The sequence below is a fragment of the Belonocnema kinseyi genome, chromosome 6 (genome assembly GCF_010883055.1).
Source record: "Belonocnema kinseyi isolate 2016_QV_RU_SX_M_011 chromosome 6, B_treatae_v1, whole genome shotgun sequence".
In the NCBI taxonomy this organism is placed as follows: Eukaryota; Metazoa; Arthropoda; class Insecta; order Hymenoptera; family Cynipidae; genus Belonocnema; species Belonocnema kinseyi.
The window spans coordinates 51,943,758-51,965,722 of NC_046662.1; positions in this window are offsets into that span (position 1 = coordinate 51,943,758).

A 21,965-nucleotide genomic window follows, 5' to 3' on the forward strand; every position below is an offset into this window, starting at 1 on the left:
CAACGCTATAAATATGAACAAAAAATAAAAAAACTATACTTTTACGTATGATTGTTAAGTTTTAATAATAAATTTAACTCTAATTCAAAAGTGTAAGAATTTGTTTTAACGCGGAAAAGGTCTTCTAGGTTAATAATTTATATTCTCTATTCTAAAATTCCTTGTGATTAAACGGGTGGCACTTACGGCAATATCATTCACTTCTCCTTTGTATAATTCTGTAATTGTGCGACATTCCATGTTTATTTTGACACTTTTTATTCCACGTTTTACATATTTATAAATTCCAGCTAGAACATTATAAGTTTCCAATATGGCAAAAACGTGACCATTTGATGTTGAAAATACAATTTGTTTTTAAGGTTGACATAGGCTCATATCTATCAAGACCTGCAATTATAATTTTTAGTGATTTATCGTCAGGAAAAGTGTATCTTCGAAGTTCGAATGTGCGGTGGGAATTCAAATTAGGTATAAGTCTAATAAATCTAAGTTGTTCAAGTCCACATCAATATCCGTCAGAAGAAGGTAGCATCGTAGGAGGAACGATAGATTTAGAAGAACGACGAGCAGTTGCCGGAGGCGACCTGTACCTGATACAAAAAGGGGGCTCAGCAGTAGAAGGTGACGTCTCAGGTGATTAACTTGTTTTATAAAAAGAAAAAGAATACCGGCTACGAGGAATACCAGGAATAGGTTCGCGATTAGGTAAACATTCAAAATTTGAACTTAAATCTGCAACAAGAAATAGAGGATTGCATTTTGTGAGCAAGTTAATATTTCCAAAATTCCTGCTATTTTAGAAATTGAAAAATATTTTTCGTGAACTAATGGAATAAATTTTATTCGTTTTATTTTTAAGGGAGAGTAGATGATTTTTAAAGATTTATAAACAGTTTTAACATTTAAAAAAGTAAAAAGTAATTTAAAAAGATATAAAAGATTTTAAAGTGATTTGGGTGAAATTTTAAAGGAATTTAAAAGATATGAATGGAGTTCACAGATTTTTTATGTGTAAGGTTTATTTGTACATAATTACTTTTTTGTGTAATTCCACATAAGATTATGAATAGTGTAGACTATATCTTTTTCTTCTAGTTTTTCTACTTTTCAGATGAATTCTTTCAATATTTTTCAATTATTTATGCCAATACAGCTTACCATTATTGAAAACGAGAAACATTTTCGAATTTCCTCATATATTCTTCTGAATTAACATTAATACTAGAGAGTACGAATATATTAAACTGAAATATCAGGGAATGTATTTTTGATGGATGCGAATTTCACACGGTAATTGAAATTGCATGATCACTGGACATGCGACTATGATAAAACAAAAAATTCTAAAATTAAAACGAAAATATTTGCAGGACAGATCAAAACATTTATAAAGATGAGAAATTGGTATATTTTTACTAATCATTTGATTGCTACTTCAGCGTTTGAAAAATTCATCGCATTTTGTAGTTGTTTGCTATATATTATATATTTATATATAAATAAATACATAAAATGTTAAAATCCAATTATAAATTTTATCCTTTTCAGCTCGATACACGTGATACAATTGAATTCTTAATTAATTGCAGAAAGTTTTTCTTTGTTAGGAAATTTTCATTTTAAATTTTCAGGTGCAGACAGGTGCGTGACATGACATTTGGCGTAATTTTTACATTCTAATCCTGATGAGAAAGAATTAGTTTGATATAAAATTTGACAACGTCGGTTTTTTAATAGAAATTGCCGTTTTTCTTTTAAATATCCAGGATGCTAATTTACTTTTAAAAACACCTACAAAGTCTTCTTTTGTAATATAAAAATATTATAGCGCAACAAATTATTATGATTACCTAATTTATTAGAAAATTATATTCGATGTTTTCTGAATTATAATTGGTTTCTTTGAAATGAGAAACAGTAATTTTTGATTGAGATTGATTTGAAATGAATGCTATTTGTCAATTGTTTGTAATTTTTGTAAAAAATTCAAAGTTCGATCATTTTTTTAAAATTAGCCTAATTTTTTTCACCGAATCCACAAAGAATATTTTCCCCATATATCTTTTTTGCGATATTTTCCAAATACACAAGTGATGAAAAAAATTAAATCGCAAGAGTTACTGTAAAGAATAACATGTAAAAATTGGTTATAATTATACATTAAAAATAAAAAATGAACATAATATTTTCGTCCGGAAAGTGATTGACTTGATTATTAACAGATTCTATCAATGTTTTTTCACGTTACAATTATATCAATTTTTTCAATTTTAAAATTTCTGCTATTGCTATTAATTTACAAGGTTTACAATTAACAATTATAATTTCAACATTTCCATTTAATTTTAATCCGGTATTTCTTCTGCACGTAGGATTAAATTGTTTTTCAATTAAAAGGAAATGAATCTACAATAAAAGGATATTTTTTTCATTACCTAACCTGAAAAAGTATGCCAACATTTTTTTAAATTTACAAAATGAAGACCCAATCTTACTATTTATATTATTATATTAATGTTTTAATGATGTTAATGATTTACTGTTAAAAAACTTGTTATTCATACATCAAAATTAAATAATACCGTATTTTTATTTTAACATTATCTAATAAAAATTTATTAACTATTTAATATTGAAGCTTATGTTATACATGCTTATAATTTCTACAATAATATCATATTCATATTGATATTTTAAAATTATTTACAAATTTGAATTTAAATATAATTTCAATAAATTTTAAATTGGTTTATTTAATGTTACAGGAATAATTTTTTTAATTTTATCTTAAAATCTACTTTTGTTAAATTATGTGAAAGATTATTAAATTAATAGATACATTGTGAAATCATTAAGTTTAATAATATTATAATATAAATTAAAATTTAATAACAAAAAATTAAATATTAAGTATATAAAGATTGGATTTAAATTGTTTAATATTTAATAATATAAATATGTTATTTACTCTCAGATTATGTAATTAAATATTAGCTATTACTTTCGCAATAAAAGCTTCTTTTTTTCTTTTAAATACTTGTTTTACAAATATATAATTTTTTAATGTGCTGCCGATATTGTCAAATGAGTATTGAAATTCAATTTGTTAAATTATATGTACCGATATTTTTATTTTTGTAACTCTGTTAGAAAGCTTATTAATAAATTTAATGTAGAGAAATGCAGTTTCAAATTTGAATGAGAACATAATGTAAACATTATTTGAAAGTTTTCATGAAAACAATAGTGCAATGCTTTTTATGTTGTGAAATGATTCATAAATTATCAACTGATTTTACCAAAACTCACATTTTCTGGAATTAGTTTACGAGTTTATTAATAAAAGAAAATTTTAGAAATGAAAGTTTAAGTTAAAAAAAAATGTGTTAACTGAAAATTATTTAAAGGTTTTAGTGAGAATTGCAGTTTAATGCTTGATACTTTGTAAAATTACTAATTGATATAAGCTGAATATTTTTTACATTAAATTGAATAAAGATTAAAATTTATTACCTCAAATGTAAGTAATATAAGTAAAAAGTAAATTAAGTATTTGCTTGTAGGTTATATAATGGAACATTGAATATGATTTGCATACTATAAATCAATTTATTTTTAAAGTAACACTATTTCAAATAAGTAATTTTTCAAAATTATGCTGGTGTTCTGAGATTAATATTTTCATTAAATTTCAAAAGTCACTAAAAAATGAAATTTTTATAAATAAAATTTAAAATCAGTAAACAAATTATTTGATGCTTTTTATGTTGTGAAGCATTTAATTCATTATTAGCTGATAATTTTCTTCACACTTTCTTTATATTGGCTCTGATTAGTGACAAAAGTTATTAATAAACTAGACGTATAGAAATACTGTTGCAAAATTTAAAGGAGAATATACAGATAATGTAAAAATTATTTGAATGTTCCGTTGAAAATAATTGTTTCATGTTTTTTATTTTGTGAACTGATTAATTCATTATCAACTTGTCATACTAAAAGCGACATTTCCTGCCATTGCTTCAAAAGTTTAAGATCAAATAAAATTTTTATAAATAAAAGTTCGAATTAAAAAAAAATATATAAAATTAAAGTTGCTTGAATTTTGTAACGGAATTATATTTTGATGGTTTTTCTTTTGTAAAATGGTCAATTGATTATTAGCTAATTAACCTTGTCTAATTATTAAAGTAAATAAAGATTAAAACTTATTTCCTGAAATTGGAGTAACATAATTTAATTATTGACTTAAAGGTTCTATATTGGAATATTGAATCGATATTTCATATGAAATCATATGGAAATACGTTTGATTTTTTTCTGAAACTTATGAGAAAATTTTAAGCAGTTAATATTTCATTTTCAAATAATAATTTAAAATTTTTAAGATTTCAAATTGCTTTTAAACAAATATCGAAGATTTTAAGACGATTATTTTCATTTTCCCGCATTCAATTTAAATTTAGGTAAACTTAACTTTTTAGGGCATCAAGAGAAGGAAAAGTATATAGTTTAGATTCATTGAAAAATTTCGAATAATTTTTAAATAATGAGTTCAAACAGATCATTACAGAAGATTGCAAAACGTGTCAAATTATTTCATAAAATTATAAAAAAAGTGTTTAAAAGTTTTTAAAGCAACATCGTGCCATGATGTATAATTTTAGAACAAATTTGAGTAAATTTAAGAGGTATATAGAAGTTTTTAAACGATTAAAAAACAATGAAAATTTAAAAGATGTTTGAGGACTTTTTTAAAAATGCAGGATAATGACATAAATTCCTTAGGTTCCCAAAACAATTTCTTTCGATTTTTAATTTAAAAAATGAGTATTAGGAAAAATTCAAAAAGATTTTGAAAAATCAAATATTACCTTTAATTTAGAAGAAGAGTAGAAGATTTTAAATCAAAATGTTTCAATTTGGTAACATTAAAAAAGAAAAAAGAAAATAAACCATAAAATTCTATAAATATAGCGAAGATTAAAGGAGAATAAAGAAGATTTTTAGACTGCAGAAGATTTAAAAAAATGCGTATCTATGTGAAAGTCTTTAAACAAAAAGAAAGGCAGACGTTAAAAATGCAAACGTCTGGACACTAATGTTTTTTTCCCAAATTAATAATTGTGAACAAAATGCGTGGAAAAGTGAAAACCTATATAATAAAGTATTACATGTCCTTAATTAAAATAACTTTGAATGTTCTCAAGTGAAGAAATAAATGTTATTCAAGTTCCTAGGAAAATTGGAAATGTTTTGAGGCAGCGTTTTACATTTGAAATAACTTTTCAAAATTTCAAAAAAATTTCCATTCAGATAAAAGTATTTTTAAGAATTTAAGAGGCATTACAAGACATTTTTTAATATTCTGAGCTTATTTTTTTACATTTTAAATGATTTTCCAAAATTTACAGAAAAATTGGATTCATTTAAAAATATTTTTAGGAATTCAAGAGGCTTTGCATAGATTTAAAATATTTTAAATCTTGGAAGCATTTCCGAAAATTTATGGAATATTTATAATTTCTTCTGAGATCATAAAAGCCCTAAATATCTTTTGAAAAGGCTAAAATTTTTCTGATAATTTGTAAAATACTGTATCATAAAAAATATATTTTTTAAATCTTCTACATTCTTTTTTGACATGTCTAAAATATTAGAAAATGTTTCCTAATTGTCTCACGAAAATTATAAAATCTATATAATTCTAAAAAAATGCTGATACTTCTTTCCTTGTAAATAATTTTTAAATGTGTGAAACTAAAAAAATATCAAAAAAGCATTGTTGTGTTATGTCAAAATATTGTTTTATGTATTTTTATACCGCTCTTCATACTAAAGATATATTTTTATTTACAAAACGTTTATTAAGTTTTTTAAGCTAATGCAAAAAAAATGTTACGTAACTGCAGTTAGGGTGTGGGAAGGTAAAATATAAGTAATATAAGAATGTAAGTGTTCAGCAAATTGTAACAAATAAACTGTTATTGGAAAATTGAGTAAATGATAAAAAATGAGTAGAAAAGTGAGCGCGCGCGTGCGCGCACACACGACAGTCTAGTATTAATTAAATAAAATGAGTAAATATAAAATTCCTCATCGTATGCAATAAAAGTGCAAGAATGAGGAAAATTTTTATTCTTTTCTTCTGAAAATTGCTATAACATGTTATAAAATTGTTTGTTCTCTTTCACTTTCAAAGCGAGTGAAGAAGAGTTGGTAGTGTTTTTTTTATGTTTCATAATTTTATATGATAAAATTTTGAAAATATAAAGTGCTCTCAAATCTTAGATTAAGTAACCTTAAGTAATCTGATTTTTTGAGTTTGCTTATTTACAGTTTTTTTGTTCATTATCTTTATATTTTTGTCATAGAATCTGTCAACTCTGTTGTTTGAGAATAAAACCTATATTTATTGGTAATTGCAACATGGTACACTGTGCTCCTCAGCCAGTTTTACTGAACCTTTCTATTTATTCAAAAACTCAAAGATATACTGTCTCTATACAACCTTAGGGAAATTTTAAGCTAAAAGTAAAAATAATCTGTCTCACGCTTTGTTTAAATAGAATTTTTTTTTTACTTCTTGAATCGTAAAGTTTTATATGGATAGAAGTATAATACGTGTATGAAAGAATTCATTTACACATGTATCTATTGAACAATAAATAAATTTAATTAACAATTCAGTATTCACCTCTTTTTATAACACACTTTTTATAATCTGGGAAATACACATTTGCCCCCAAAAAACTGCAAATAAGCGTGGCTTTCTTATTTGAACACTAAAAGTCAACTTCTCAAACGTTATTAGTATACTAAATATTCTAGGCGAAATTTGAAATTATCAAACATGTATAACCACATGCAAATAATTGAGTTTTTTCATTTAAAAAAAGCGCCGAACAGATGATTTTACTTTTTGGATGTGCCAATTTCAACACATGAGAGGGCAGAGCATTATAATCCAAAAATTGAAGCATCTGCTAGAAATAATCAGTTGACTAGAGAAATAGTAGAGCAGCAGTTGTTAAGAGTCAAAGCAAGTTTTAGTCAAGAATGTTTTGCCATTAAAAGTGAAGCGTGTTTGTCTAAAACCCAAACATCAAAGGATAATTTAAAAGGAGTCTAAAAGAAGGTATTAACTTTATATTCCTTTCAAGAAGATGGTCATTTTAATATAGATTGTCCGAAATTCAAAACTGAAAAATGACAGAATACATGTTTTCGAGAAACAAAAATTCTGGTTGCAAATTTTCTTCATCCAAGTTTGCAGAAGGTCTTTTTGTGGAAGCAGCTGTAGATAAGACTGAAGAAACGTGGTATGCTGATTTAGGTTCAGTATATGAATAAATATCGAAAATGGTTTGACTTGTATGAGTTACTGGATGAAAAAATTGAAATTAAAGTGGCTGATTGCAAATTGATGAAAGGAATTGGAATAGGAAGAAACAGCGTTCAAGTTTTGAATGGATAAACTTGGGCAAGGTCATGGCGCATCAATGTATTGTGGCAACTCAAAAGTTATGGGTTTAAAAAATATAGAAAATCAAACGGTGATTATTATTAGAAAGAGAAGAAGTCATGTCTGGAAGATTAAAACTATAGAAAATTATGATATTTTTAAATATTTTCAAATAACTGGTGATTTTAAGCAAGTGAGTTCACTGATCCTAATCTTGCTGGATCAATGAAAATTGATTGTTTAAGAGGAGCAACGTATCACGTTGAATTCCAAGATGAATTTGTAGAATTTGTTTCTCTTGTTAAAGTTAAAAAGGAATAAAACCTAAGCGCCTAAGAACAATTAAATTAGCAAAATAATATTATGCACCTATAAAATTCTGACCAAACTTGGGCCGAAGCATTATTTACAGCTCTCTATGAGATAAATCGTGTAACCAATATGGAAAAAAACCAAAACGCCCTATAAAATGCGGTTTGATAAAAAACTTGAAATTTCACAAATTAAAATATTTGGTGCAGTTTCATATTGTAGGATGGGTGAACTCGTTAAAAGACGAAATTTCAAGTACGAAGTAAAAATTTTATTTATCAAAAGTTTAGCAGTATTTCTTTAAACAGGTGTATCAATGCATCACAAAACTTCCGGGTGTCGCTATGCTTACTTGTCTTTCCCTTCCAACCCTACTCTTTATTTTATCGCTTTTAATTATCATATTATCGCTTATTATGGTTGCTTCCAGAATCTGAGTCGAATTCGAGCTTTCGTCTGCTGTGTCACTTCTTCGTGTGGTCTGCTGAAGGGCCGGTTCAAAAAGGTCTTTTAGGATCTTCAATTTTCTGAAACAAGTACCGGTCGTTCTCAAGCACCTATACAACGTTGTATACACTCAAAAAGTTTGTATGTAGTTTTAGGTCAGGGCCACCTTGAGTGCGACGAACGGCCAGCAGGTCTCCGTCTTTGTAGAGATGGGTATAATTATTGCGTTCTCTTTTTCCCCCTGTCCATTTCCGCGAGCTATTTCAGTCTTTATCAATATTTGTTCGACACCTTCTGTCTTGCAATATGTTTAAAATGCGGTAGAGGTGAAAGCAGTTCCCCCATTGAAAACTATACGTCTGGGATTACCAAAAATAAGTGCTTGTCTACTTAGTCGTTTAATGCCCTCTTGTACTGCTGTCGATTCAGTGGGATAAATTCAAGAAAACTTGGTGAAAGAATCTGTTACCACAAACACATGATTATAACTTTTCTTCGTAGAGGGTATAGGATAAGGATATATTGGATATAGTATGTATCAAATTGTTTTTCGTCGTTGTCAATTACATTAAGAAAGCTTCCAGCTTTTTCATGTTTCTTCTGAACGAGAATTCGCATGATACATGTCTAAATAAGCCTGTTTATCTTAGTACGCATTCCAGAGAACCAAAAATCTTGTTGGATTGCATATTCTGTTTAACGAACTCCGAAGTACTCTTTGTCGAGTGCTTATTTGATAATCTCTGGTCGCATTGCTTTTGGCACCACCAATTACATGTGTCCCTGTTATTCTCGTTACATAACTCCACGTTACAGATACAGGGTGGACATGCTGGGGCTTACATACATGGAGAGTTGAATGCTACCCGAATTGCACAACAGCAGGGAGAAGCCATTATACAGGGGTATTTTCATACTTCGCGCCTTTAAAGTTGCATTCGGATCGGCGATTCGGCTAATTCCGTGCATCTTCGGATCAAGTTTATGATAGTTTTCATGGTTGCGTTCAAAACTTCAAACGGTCATGTTCAGATTTACCTGTTTTCCCTAATCGATGTCAGTAAATGTAGGCAATGTTAATTTAAAGTTTACGCATGGAATATTTCATTCACTTTATTTGAAATATATCCCGTCTATTCATAACATACCTTTTTTATGCAGTAAAAATAAGCGTTAAACACCATTCACTCTTCGCCCACTGGAAGCACAGAATATTATTACTATTTTATAGTGTTTGTCACTTAGCAGCCATTCTATAATGTTATTGCCACAGAAAAAATGTCGTTTACTTCTCAGTTTATATGTTTCACTTCGTTATTAATTAAACACTTTAATTATTTGTAATTACTATATAACATAACCTATATTGTTTTGACACTTGTATCCGTTTGAAGTTTCGAACGCAACCATAGAAACTATCATAAACTTGATCCGAAGAATCACGGACTTGACCGAATGGCCAATTCGAATTAAACTTTGAAGGCGCGAAATATGAAAATACCCCTGTATAATGGCTTCACCTCTGCTGTTGTGCAATTCGGGTAGCACTCAACTCGCCATGTATGTAAGCCCCAGCGTGTCCACCCTGTATGTCCTTGAAGTCTCTTACAGCTTCGATGATCTTCTTTAACTCTTCATTTTCTTCTTTAGCTATCTGGACTTGCGCAATCAAACAATCTTTTTTCCCTTGAACGATGCACACAAAAAATAGATTCCTACTAACAGAATTAACGTTTTGCATCAAGGTATTGTGCCGATGTCCGATACTATATTGAAACCTCTCCATGAGTATAGAAAATCTTTGTACCAGAATCAATTATCGCTTCCATATATTTATCCAAAACACAAACCTTCTATGTGCACACATTTTCAGCAGGTAAAGTACTTCGCTCCTTCGGGTTTGTCAGTATAATCACTTCACAGATGCTTTCGGGCGCCTCAGTTATAACAGCGCCTGCTTAGCTGGTTAGTGGTTGTGATTCTATAGCTATGTTTACTTTTGCCTGTTGTTTACAATTACAACTATCGAGTTTTGCTTTACTCTTGTTCAGCAATGCTTCATAGTCAGTAAACTTCTTTGGCAGTTCATGTATCTTTTTTCTTTGTTAAAAACAAATTTGTTTGTTGAATTAACTTAAGTTCCATCTATTATGCTTGGGATTTTTGCATTCAGTTATATCTACGCGTGATTGGCAATATCCAACACATTATAGATGAACTCTCGAAATGTCTCATTTCACTTTTTTTTCATGAGGCTGAGTTGCCAATCTACCTATTTACTATTAGTTGTATCTGAAAAATCTTCTTTCAGTGCTTTTTTCAATTTTTTTCACGATTTTGCCAACATTCGAAATTAACAAAAAGTTTGTCGGAACCAATCAACAATCTTATTTGCGTAGATAACTTTTGAACCTCCGCCTAGGTGCAAAGTGCAGAAGTGTCTTGAAATGCGTCACCTAGATTTGGAAATTCGAACTTCCTTCTCCATTGAAAATGTTTCTAAAGCATCTAAAGCGTCTTTTAAATTCAAGGTTGATTGTGATACTGTTCTTGTTCCAGAATACCGTCTTTGGGCAAAATCCTCTGTGATGTCTTGTTCGATAAAAAAATCTCAATGGTAAACCACTCTAACATTAGCGAGACAACGTTCACAACTGAGGATCTTCAGTCACATACTCATCAAGTCAAAGGTGCTGACAATCAAGAAGCATATTATTGACAAAATACGTGTGTTACCTGACGCAAGAAGAGAATGCAAAAAGGAGAGATAAATCAGGAAGATTCAAGAAATTCTTAAAGAGCCATCGCGCCTCATTAGCGTTCACCCGGTTTCTGTCAAAAAGCCACATAGCCAACGAGGTAAATACTTTTTGGGGAGAGCTATAAAAGAAACCGGAAATACTGGAGATAAAAGAGTTAAATTAAAATATCAAATGTTTTAAGGAGTTTTTCGTTAACCATATAACATGTGAGGAGGTATATCAACCAGAAGAAGCATTTGCAAAGACGTAGCAGCGCATCAGCGTGTCCTGTGAATTTCTGGGATTGACTACCTGAAAGATTTCGATTCAACCATTCATAAACTTATCATATGCCTGTTGAAAAGTTTGAAGGGTCATCCACACAATCTGACAACCGTAGAGAGATGGTTACCCCTTTTGGAAACTATATTTACTATCTCATCTGGAAAATATCGTGACAGCGAACAACGTCGCCTTCCAAAGGGGCGTCTTTCAGAAATTGTTCTGGAAAACCTATCTGGCGACATTAATTATTGCAAGCATGAGCTCAATCATGAGTGAGACTTGGGAACCTACTGGACTAGCATCTAATTTTTCTCCGCTCGGTTCGATAATCGTTAGTTGGTTAGTTAGTTATATAATGGACAGGAAGCCCCCTATGGAGCATTTGTGGCGCTCAAACAATTAGGTCTTTTGTGCCACAGGGCACAATAGGCTTAATAGGGTATTGCATTGCTTTAATAGAGTATTGTGATACCCCTACTTGGCGCGTCCCCAGGTAGCAGATAGGGGAATGCTTGCTGGAAACAGATGTTACGGCAGAAATAAAATACGTCTCGCGGACCAAACACACTAGGTGAAGGATACACCGAAAAAAAAACACCCAAGTTAAGGCGTTAACAACTGTGCCGAGGACTGAATGGCACTAGGGTTTAGTGTTCCAACCAATGCCTCTAGGATACCAGGTCACCTTTTTGAGTATTTAGACTGTACCCTCGCATGCAGGGCTCTCCGGGGGTGAACCGATACTTCCCTAGCTACTCGTGAGAACATCATGGAGAACTATAATCAAAACAATAACAGGAATGTATGTGAGGAGTTGGGTGGTCCACTGGATGTGGCGGAGGAAAAGGAAATACCGGTGAACAAGAGCGACGTAGCGGAGATGGATGTAGCACTCTTGGAGACACATGATCTCTTCATAGAGTTACAATATAACATAAAGGAAATGAGGGATTTCTGTAGCACGAAGACGAATATGTGGCGTCCAATCAGGGAAGACCTAACAGAGACTAAACACTTGGCGAATAAGGTACGCGATATGACCATTACGAGCGGAGGGCTGTACAGCGATCTTATGGAGAAGGTAGGAAGGACGACTAGGACAAGAATGATGACCCGAAAGTGGAAGGCCAAGGCGAGGAACGATGCGAGTCACAATTCAACTCAGAATAAAGAAGCCGTGGATGCTCCAATTCCACTGTCAACGAAGCGAGAGAGGGAGAACGCTCTGAGTCCCATTGAGGCAGGGCCTTCGAGGCAGACCAAGAAGCAGAGGACAAAAAACGCTCCAGCGCCCATAAGTTCTACCTCTGTAAAGGCAGCGGAAGAAGGAGAATATGCAGCTAGAAATGAACAGAGGACGAAAAAGGCACAGAGGTGTGCTAGACCCGAGGCTGTTCTCATGAAATCTGCCGAGGGTCTAAACTACGCAGAGGTCCTCAGAGACCTCAAGCAGAAAGTCAAGCCTGGCGCCCTTGGAGTAAAAATCAAGGGGGTTAGGCATACAAGAAGCGGAGGGGTCCTTATGGAACTCGGCCCGGCAGAGAAGCGCAGAGCTGAGTTCTCGGCTGCCGTAAAGGAGGCAGCGAGCGAGAAGCGAAGCGTGCCAGAGCTTGTGCCTCACACCGAGGTTGAAATCTTGGACCTGACCCATCTGCTGAGGCAATTGAAGCAGAGGAGGCATTAAGAAGCCACTTCGGCAAGAAACAGGTTTGATAGGTAAAGGTCAGCCTCACACAAAACCCTTCAGAGGTGATCTGAAGGCTTTTGTGGAGCTAAACGAAGAGCTAGCCGCGAGGATAGTGCGCAGAGGTCACCTGAAGGTGGGATGGGTGTCCTGCCGTGTGCGCAATAAGTCGGAGTCAACGAGGTGCTACCGCTGTCTAGGCTTCAGTCACATGGAAGCAAAATGCAATGGTCCGGACCGAACGAAGACATTTTGGAGATGCAGAAAGGAGGGCCATAGGGCTGCGGCGCAAAAGAGGAGAAGCTCCAGACCGATCAACTGCCGGTGACGCTGAGATGCTTGTCGAATAGGGAGGCGGCCTCGTTGAAGATGCCTCTTGGACGCAGAAGCTAACATCGCAGCTGGGCAGGTCCGATAAAAAACCTAGACTCATCGAAGAAGCCCAAGCTGGAAAAAAAGAGTAGACCCGAGGCACGGCTAAAGAACGGCACCCCCTGAAGTAATGTGAAAGCGGTTTCGGGAGGAATAATACCAAGGAGAAGGGGTTGTGATTTAAGTGGGTCCTTGGTAGCATAATTATAATGACAGAGTTGACTTTGTATAATGTATAATTATACGCAAGGTATAATTGAATATTATATGTGTCAAATCATTGTAGCGATGCGGCAACTAAGATTCCCACACTACCGAGAAGTGCGGAATCTTCACGGTGAGGTTTTGAACATTTTTCACCAAGCCCGCGTAAAAAAAGTAGTTGACCCCAGATCTCTTAATGAAGCCCAGTATGTCAATCACAGACAGAGTTCTAGCTACCTCAGGTTCCATGAAATGGGACCCAAAGCTTTGATGCCTGTGCCTGACTCACGCAGGGCACTAACGTAGTACATGCAAGGATGTTTCATCGTCCCTGCCACATCTCCTGCACTCTGTAGAGAGGTTATGTCTCATTTTGTGCAAATAGTAGTCCAAGCGGTTATTCCCAGTGGCATCTAAACCACTATCCTTACTTATTTATTTAGCAATCCAAGGATTTCCCTGGCTCCTTCTATTCTGGATTCTTGTCAGCTGGTCTGCTTTTTCGTTGCCCTTGATCCCACATTATTTGCACACACATAGTTGCAAGTTGGTTTCATGCCTTTTTGCATTCTCCAACCAGTTATGATATTGTATCTGGTTTTCCTACTGTAATAAGAGTCTCTTGGCTGTCCAAACAGATCGCAATTTGTCTTCCAGTAATGTTCTCCTCTAACAGAATTTCAGCACAGCGAAAAGCAGCAAGGACCCCTGCTTGAAAGCCAGCAGTATATCGCCCAAGCGGAACGAGTACTGCCCTTCTCCTCGCACTGCCATTGCTTGCTTCTCCTGATCCTCTCTCTCTCCTGGAGCCATCCGTACACCAGATTTCCCCTTGGAGGAATGGGTTACTATTTCCTTTCCGTGCATCCATACTTGGAATGTAGACGCGGAACTCCTTGTTGAAGTCGAAGCGTTTTATTATTTTTTCTTGCCTCATCTCAAGAATCGGCAGTAAGCTGATGCAACTCGTAAGCCTAATGTTTTTAGTCCCCCGAGTCCATAGGTTTACTCTCGCCAGGCGGTTCCTTGCGTGTGTTGCTTTTCAGTTAGCGCGAGGAGTAGGGGTTACTTACAGAGAATCAAGCTCATCTCTGCTGTAGGCATGATTCGCATTGATCCCGTTAGACCCCTAAGCGCCGGCGTTAGCAATCCTCGCAGCCTGTCCTGCATCGCCTAAGGTTCTGCCCGCGACCACCAGACTACCGCCGTATTAAGGAGCCTCGGTTTGAGGACAGCGGAGTAGAATCATGCAAGAATTTTTGGCCCTATTCCCCACGTAAACCCAGAAGCTTTCCTATGCACCGAAAAAGTCAGAACTAATTTCCTGCATTGAGTCTCCAGGTGCTTTGCCTAGTTCAGTTTTCTATCTGGCACTACTCCCAGATATTTAACCAAGTGGCCCCCGTGGCGCTGCTCCTTTAACTAGGCCTGATATATCCCTGATATATCTTTTCACCAGACTCTCTAGTGTCTTTAGAATATAAGAAGTTAGGCTGATCTGTCTAAAATCTTTTGCAGAAGTGTAGCCCTTCCTCCCGGGTTTGGGAATAAAGTCACTTTACCGTCCTTTCATGCCGATGGCACATGTTTTAGAGCGATAATAGCTAAATAGCTTTATCATAGGTAAGATGACAAGTTCCAGCCTTTTTTGTGAAAGCACTGGGCAAATGCCATCCGACCCTGGTGATTTAAAGGAGCAGAAGGACCCTACGGCCCATTCCACCTTCTTGCTATCTGCGAACTTTGAGGCTAAATTGAGTCAAGCTTCCGGGTCCTTCCCTAGGATTTTGTGGAGCCTTCTGTTTTCAGAATATCTTTCGATTTCTCACAGAAGCTCCTGCAAGACGAGAACTCTACCAGGTACGAAGAGGAGGCTTGGCAGAAGAAAGAGAACTCACAGGCAAATTCTTTATGTTCTCTATTCTACAATTCCTTGTAATATGGCGGTTGGCATCTACTGGAATATCTTTCACTTCTTCTTAGTTTCATTCATGAATTATGTGGCTCTCCGTGTTTATTTCTACACGTATTTTTATACGACCATAGTTATTACTTCCTGTTTTTATTTTAATTGATTTATTATCAGGAAAAGTGTATCTTTTAAGTTCGAATCTCATGTGCGTATTTAAATAGGATATAAGGCGAATAAATCTTAAGTGTCCAAGCCAAAATCCATTTCCGCCCGGAGAAGGAAGCTGTGTAGTTGGAACTATAGATTTGGAAGAAGGATGAGCACTTGCGGTAGAAGATCTAGACCGGTTTCGAAGAGGATGCTCAGCAGTAGAACGTGACGTCTCAGGTGTATAATTTTTCTTTATAAGAAGAGTAAGAAGACCCACTACGAGCAACACCAGAAATGGGCTTGCCATTAGGTAAAAATTCGAAATTTGAACTTGAACCTGTAAGCGACCTAAACAGGTATAAATGAAGTTCACAGATTTTGTATGTGTAAAGTTAATTTGTATGGAATCACTTTTTTGTGAGATTTTACATAGGGTTATAAATAGTGTAAAGTATATTGTCTCCTTCTAGTTTGTCTCCTTTTCATATACATTATTTACATAGTTTTTTATTAGTTATGCCTATACACTTGACGATTATTGAAAACGACAATTCCCATAACAAGTTAAGAAATTGTATTTTTTCCTTTACTTTCAAATCGAATGAAGAATAAATGGTAGTATAATTGAAATTAGACACGCGAACTGCTGTGTATTTACATATTTTACAACAAAATGTTCTGCTAAAAACAGATAAAATTAATATTAGCTTACCTTGAGAATATGAGACCATTAATGATACACGTGTTACTTATCTTCATATTCTTCTCATTAAATCATTCACCGTTGTTTTATTAGAACAAAACCTATATTTATTATAATGAAAAAAAATCCATGTTAAATTTGCAGAAGGGGAAAGTATAATGTGCAGGTTGCTCTTAATCTTTGGAGATTTGTTGGGTATTAGAATGCAATATAAGTGATGAACTGAATAATCTGGAATTTATTCAAAAAAGAAGTTCTAGCGAGGAAACTCCTCAGTATGATACATTTATGGAAACGGCGAAAGAAGATTTTGAAGACAGGATTTCTTTGGATTTGAAAATTATGTGATCAAAATATAATGAAAGATGCAAAAAGGGCAATACAGAGATTGGGATACAAAACAGTCAAAAATGAAAAGAAACACTTTTTAAACCTTATGTAATCGTTCACGGAAGTCAGCGTCTTGCAGTTTCTTTATTTGCGTTGATTGCTGGTTTATTATTAAATAAACCTCCATGAATATAAAAGATCTATGGATTACGAATTTCAATGATTGATGGAGCACAAAAAATAAAAACGTATGAAACTGCCACCGGGTAAAAAAAATTAAATTAAGGTTTTGTCAACAAAGAAACTTCTGTATCTGCTTTAAGATATGATTCCATCGGAATGATTCTAGCGGTGATTGCTCATGAAAATATAGAAAAAATGCAATTTGTCGTGATCAATTTATTTCTTTTAGGTGATATATATTTGGATATTAATACGAAACAATCAAAGGTTGGCAATGGTAATACAGGCCGAGTGTGTCATTTTCAAAAAGAGACTTACTGTCTCAAGCAGATTGCTCGTCCGTAAAATAAGAAACCTAATGACTTTTTTAAACTTTATAATTTTATTCGAATATAATAATAAAAGTTTTTATTCGACAACCAAAAGATTGATAAGATAAATTATCAATCACATAAAATTTATGCACGTTCTTTGTCTAGATTAAAAACTAATATTTTTTCTGAAATTTGTGAATGTTTCAAATATTTCAAAATGATTTTTATAGTTTGGCAACAAGTTGAGTGTCGGCAATGTTCCTAAACATTTTGCAAACAGTGTAAAAAATATTGTTATAAATAAATTTACTTATTTATCGTTTTTGGTTATAAAATATTGGTTTTTACTGTCTGATCATTTATTTTTCACTCAAAAATAATGTCATTTGACAATATATGTTGTTTGAGCTTTGAAGATTTAAAGCAGCATTAGAATTTTTCGTTTCCCTGGTCAGAATTTATGAAGAAATGATTAACAGAAGTTTTAATTCATTAAATAAATAGTCCTTTACAACGTCAGGAATTAAAAGTTAGTAGACAAAATTTTACCAAATGACCAGAATATTATGACAAAAATGTATATTTTAATATTTATAAAATGCAGGCGAAAGGTCCCTTTTCTGAAAACTTTTTATTTTGCATATGAAATTCTTAAAAAATCAAATTGATTTAATAGCTGTAACCAAAAGCACTAAGTTCAAGCTTTCAAATGAAGCATTTCGAAGTTAAAAAATGTATTAACTTCAATTGAAAATGTTTAAATTTAAAAGAAGTTCAACTCTAAGTTTAGAATTTAAGTTTCGCTTGTATTACTTCAAATTATAAAATTTGTTCATTTACACTTTTTAGGTTTATTGAAACAATGAGAAGGTAATTTTGCAATACTTGTCAATATGTAAGATCACCTCGAAAAATATGACACATTTTCAAGCTACTGCCTCTAAATTTAAAACCCGGAATTATTTACTTACTAACTACTTTTATCACTTTACTTTACTAACTAACAAATAAAGAATCATTAAACTTTTTCTGCTCGTTTGAAAAAAATAATTTTATCGAAATCTTTAAAATTTGTTTAAAGTTTTTTAATTTTCTAGACAAAATATCTGCATTTCGTTAAAATTCTTCTGAAATATCCGTAAAACTCAAATTATCTTATAATTTTTCGAAAATCTGTAAACTTTTTAAAACCTTGAAGTAACTTAAAGACTTTAAAAAAAAGTTCTATATAACAAATAATAATAAATTATTCTAGATTCTTCAAATTAATTTTGTTTTGGGGATCGGTAATTCTTTGGTTACCGGTACTGATAACCCAAAAAATCCACTAAGACCATTGTTCATGGTCGACTATTCACTATGTGTTCAATTTCAGTAATTAACGTAGCTAGGCATTCTTCTCGTGGCACTCTTCCATTTTAAATTACTCTCAGCGCTATTTAAACACAACGAACCTTTTTTTCATAGTCACCACATATATGTGGTGCGAATGGTGGGATGAAATGCGGTTATACACAAAAATTTAACATACGTTTCTGGCTTCTGCTTTTGTTGAACTCTTTCAGAGCATTTCATAATTCTGCAGGTGCGCCCATGAGGCTAGCTCCGTTGTCAGAATAAATGCGAGATGGACATCTTCACCGGGCTTTCAAGCGTTGAAGCGCTATAGTGACCGAGCCCGTATTGAATGACGCAGTGATTTCCAAATGTATTGCTCTGGATGATAGGCATGTGAGAACAAGGCCTCAATGCTTTTTCCGTTGCTTGCTAATAGTGACATGCACGGGTCCGAAATCATCCTTTCCCGTGTAAAAGGTCTTAAAAAATGTGACAATTGTTCGGCTGGTAGATTAACCATTCGGGGGGAATAAGCTATAGCCTTCCTAATTTTACATATTTGGCATTGCATTGGAATTCATTTCCCTGTAGGTCAAATATTTGAGGTCCAATATTTTTGTCCCAATTCTTTGACCACCACCTTCGTGCTTTCATGCTACGATTTTTTAACGTTAAAAACGTACTAGCAGCCTTGCATATTAATGCTTTGGGTCCAAAATTGCAAGCCCTTTTGTCTCGTGCTGAACTCGATTAACTTCGGTAATACGTCCTCCAACAATGAGATACCCATCATCATTTAATACTAAAGTCAAATATCGGTGTCTTCTGTCCTTGGATAATGGTTTGTTTCGGCAGCACAAGATGCTCTTCTGTTATCAGAGCGGCACTTTTTAATTTATCGCTATCCTCTGAACAGGTTTTATTGTCAAAGTGTAGTTGAAATGGTTACTTCGAAATATTTTTCAATACAAATTCGGCTACGCTGATGCATTTTATAAGGTATTCTGCAAGCAGGTTCTTTCCTGTGGTGGTAACGTTCGAAGAATTTGGATCTGTGGGCATTAATGTAATGCCCCATGAGTTCGAGCATCGGGTTGAATCTACGATAATACTCTACGGCAATCATTTTAGAAAAAACGTTTATTTGTATGAAGTTTGTGTTCACTTTCAATGCTTCGCAGCAGGCAACTAGCCAGCAGTGCAGCTTGAAGTTCTATACTTGAAATTGATATGGTTTATAGCTGTGTTACTCTACTATCTCCACAAGCGAACTTTACCTAAAACAAATTATAACCATAGAGAAATGTTTAGTAAACAGCAGCTGTATATGCTTTCTCGCTAGGTTTGCGAAATTCATGCAGTTAAATAATTCAATACTTTGCCCGATAATACGGCTGCACTATACACTTTACAACATATTTTACGTTGGCAGCTGATCCAGTTCAAAACAAACAAACGCGCAGAGAATCCGACGATTGGTCGGACAATAGTGCAGATCACCCTAGAGTTCGCGGTTTTTAAAATAATTTAGATTCAAACACAACGACGAACCGCTGAAACGCCCACATTGACTGGGCAAATTTACCCATATATGACTTGCTACACTGCTACGATAAGAGCATTATTAAACAAGTAGATTGAATGGGACTACATAACATCTGGTAGATCATTCTCAGAAAGGATTAAAAACTTCGCCGATCGCGCTACATCAGCGTTCTGCCGGTTTCTGTCAAAAATCTACCGAAGCCCAACGAGGTAGAGAGATTTTCGAGAGAGGTATACTAAGAGTGCTTTATTACTATATTTGTCGCTCTTTCGGAGTTAGCTGCGACTTTATCCTAACGAATGATCCGATGAAGATAGAGTCAGTTGTCAAAAACCATTTAAATCTTTTAACAGAAAAGATTACTTTTATTTAACTAGTAAGACTCTCTATAAAAGAGTTAAGTCTCTAACAGAATATTGAAATTATTACCCAATAATTGTTAACCCAAAGCAAGCACCTAGATTTTACGTTTTAGGCGGATAGTAAAATTTGTTTTTCGGCTGGTGCATACACATAGTTATTACCTCTTATTTGTATTTGCATTGATTTGTTGACGGCAACAGTGTATCTTTAATGTTCCAACGCTTGTTTCGAATTTCTTCTCGGGATCAGTCGAATAATTCCAAGTTGTTCAATTCCACATCTATTGTCGTCAAAAGAAGAGATTTTAGATGCTATCTACAAATTTCTAAATATTTTTGATATTTTAAAGATTTAGAATTGCCTCACTGATGCATTAGTGGATTTTAAATTTAGAAAGGGGGGGGGAGGGTGTACTGAAAGTGCAAAGTCACGTGTGACTGAAAGTGCAATTTATTTTATTTATTCGAATAATATTCAATTCCTTAAAGCTTGAACTTGTGGAGCGAGCTTACATTTCGCTTTCTTCTACACCTCGAAAGTCGTGAACTTGGCGCTAGAAGGTAACTAGCACTGACAATCTTTAGCCTCCATGTACTCCAAAATACGTTTTGGACCTAAAAAGTTTATTATAATTCTATAAAGATTACTCGCCGGACACACTGTTCCGTCTAAAAATAAATTTATTATTTGTCTTTATAAAGTTGTTATTTTCAAATAATTTGTATATGAACTCTTATATTCTAGTACAGATATTTTTCGCCATTTTGTCACATACTTGAAAAAACAATCTTTGAAAAACAGGAATTTAAAACATACAAAACTCTTTCTTTTCTGGAACTTGTGCGGGCAATTACAAAGAAATACTTTTGAAAAAAAGGCTAGTCCACGTGTCTTAGTTATGTTTCAACAATTTTGATGCGAGGAAGAAATAAAGTATTTTTAGAGTGAAAGAAAAAAGCTAATAATAAACTTTTTTAGATCCCCAGGTTGATCCCTATTTAAGGCAAATAATTTTTACAAACTTTTCTAATTATTGTTCTATTCTATGAAAAAAAATAAAATTGTGCAACCAAAAAAAAGTAAAAAGTCGAAAATAGAACTCTGTTAAGTTTATCATAAAAACACTCCGCTCTACAATAAATACTTTATAGACAACTACGCCATTATAACTTTAAAATGGTAAAAGTTTGATATTTCTTAATATTGTTTCAAGAATTGTAATTACCAGGTGTATACATATGAAACCGGTATTTTTTCAAGATAAAAACACATTTATTTCAAGAGAATGATAATAAATATTTTATTCAAAGTATGCGCCCTCGCTGTCTACACATTTTGTCCACCTCTCAGGCAATTTATGGATACCTTTCCAAAAAAAAGTCTTCGTTTTTTGAAGCAAACCAGTCACCGAGCCATTTTCCAACATTTTCGTAAGAAGTGAAGCGCTGTTCGCTGAGTGCGTGCCCTATCGATGCAAATAAGTGGTAGTCGGATGGAGCCAAGTCTGGTGGGTAAGCGGGGTGGGGTAGCGGTTGCCAGCTGTAGGACTCAACCAATTCCCGAGTCAGTTTTGTCCGGTGTGATGGTGCATTGTCATCGAGAAAAATCACTTT